This window comes from Fukomys damarensis, unplaced genomic scaffold (genome assembly GCF_012274545.1).
Source record: "Fukomys damarensis isolate Sample0158 unplaced genomic scaffold, DMR_v1.0_HiC HiC_scaffold_8, whole genome shotgun sequence".
In the NCBI taxonomy this organism is placed as follows: Eukaryota; Metazoa; Chordata; class Mammalia; order Rodentia; family Bathyergidae; genus Fukomys; species Fukomys damarensis.
In genome coordinates this window covers 24,471,762-24,473,359 of record NW_022900920.1, presented here as the reverse complement: position 1 = coordinate 24,473,359, position 1,598 = coordinate 24,471,762, and the positions used below count along the sequence as shown (strand labels likewise).

The 1,598-nt window shown below is 48.1% G+C and overlaps 1 protein-coding gene across 4 annotated transcripts in view; it reads right to left on the bottom strand.

Moving 5' to 3' along the window:
* Window positions 1-1,598, bottom strand: part of Gpam (glycerol-3-phosphate acyltransferase, mitochondrial) — a 65,017-nt gene that overhangs the window by 30,853 nt on the left and 32,566 nt on the right. Inside the window, exon 1 of one of the 4 annotated variants that reach the window (XM_033761434.1) lies at window positions 1,512-1,592. The exons of the other annotated variants lie outside the window; for them this stretch is intronic. The gene's annotated coding sequence lies outside the window, so the exon portion shown is untranslated. Of the gene's footprint in view, window positions 1-1,511; window positions 1,593-1,598 lie in introns of those variants that run through there. 4 annotated transcript variants of the gene reach the window in all.

Sequence of the window (1,598 nt, the reverse complement as noted above, 5' to 3'; positions counted from 1 at the left end):
TTACACAAAGAATTATTTCATTTTAGCTAAAAAAAGGAATAGTTTCTGGGAAAATGAAGGCATACATTAATTAAACATATATTACATACATGCACACAAGACAAACTATGAATTAGGAATTTCTACTCATACATATTTACACAATGTAAAATATATAAAAGCAGTGATGGCTTCTCAAGTTTGCTACTTAAACTGAACTGTGAGTTTCTTAATAGTCTTGCAATGTTCTAAAAGAAATGATACTCGCACTTTTAACACTGCTACAAAGCTCTAAAAAAACACCATTTGGGAATGTCTGATTTATAAGTTTCATCCTTTTCAATAAGCTTTCTCCTACCCTACAGGAAAATGTTCATGGAGAATGAAGCCTTAAAATAGATATATTAATGTAAAATATAAAAGCTTTCTAACATAATCACCAGTTTCTCATTATTTTAGCTTTCCGTTACTTCTCTCACCTGGCCTTAAAATCCTGGAAGAACATTTCCAAGTAACAACGTTGCTTGGAAGATATATTCTGACTTCCTTACATTCCCCTTAAGGATACGCTACAGCTACTATTATCCTCAAAATAATGACCTTTGTCGGGCCGGGGATTTTAGCTCAGTGGCGCCGAGCCTGCCCAGCAAACGCAATCCCCGGTACCAATCAAATCAATCAATCAATCAATCAATCCAGACAGTTGTGTTTAACAATTTATATAACTAACAAGCATGCCCGTTAAGGGAAGAGTAAAGCAATGCACCTGGGATAAAAGTTCTGCATCACAAAATAAAATTTCAGCCCTCAGCTATGAGCTTCCCGTGCAGACGGTCCACAAAATAGGAGCACGATGCTGGATGAAAAAAAGTGATGAGATTAGGGGAGCAAAACGGAGATGTGCCAATAGGAAGCCCGCGCTTTGCTCCTCCTCCAGCCCAAGGTCAAGGATTTAAAAAAAAAAAAATCGCAGAGGCGCCACGCGGCTGGGCTGATGGGAACAGACCCTGGGAGTGAAGGGGACAGCGGCACAGGGTCCAGATCTGAGGTTTAAATCCCTCAATGCATACCATCTGTATGGAACTGAACACGCTGGTCAGCGTCAATGCCCTGCTTGCCCCTTCTGGGAAATGGGTATAACACCATAGGCCTGATCTGAGTTGCCTGAGGGACTGAACGATGCACACACAGCTCCCAGCACAGTGACACGCAGTGGACACTCCGTCTGACCCGCGGAGGCTGCTGTCATCGGATCAGCCCCAGCTCCAGCTGCTCTCGGAGCACCCCTGCTGCCTCAGTGCTCCCACGGGAAGGGGCAGGCTGGCAGCACCCCCTACCAGAAGATCCGTGGGGACCGGTCCCATAGATCCCCTGTCTCTGTGCCGCAGCCTGGTCTCCCCGGGGACCCCCAGCGCAGCACGAGCCTGGCCCATTTCCCCGGGACAACCTCGGAGCTCAGGAGACGGCGACTCCGATCGCCCTGCAAACTTGGAGGAGCTGCACCAGGGCCACGGAGAAGAGCGACCACGCACCTGTCCGCCACGCTCCCGGCCCAAGCAGCTTCCCGCAGCCTGCACCCGCCCTGGCGGCTCCGCGACAGCTCCTACGGCGTGCCGGAC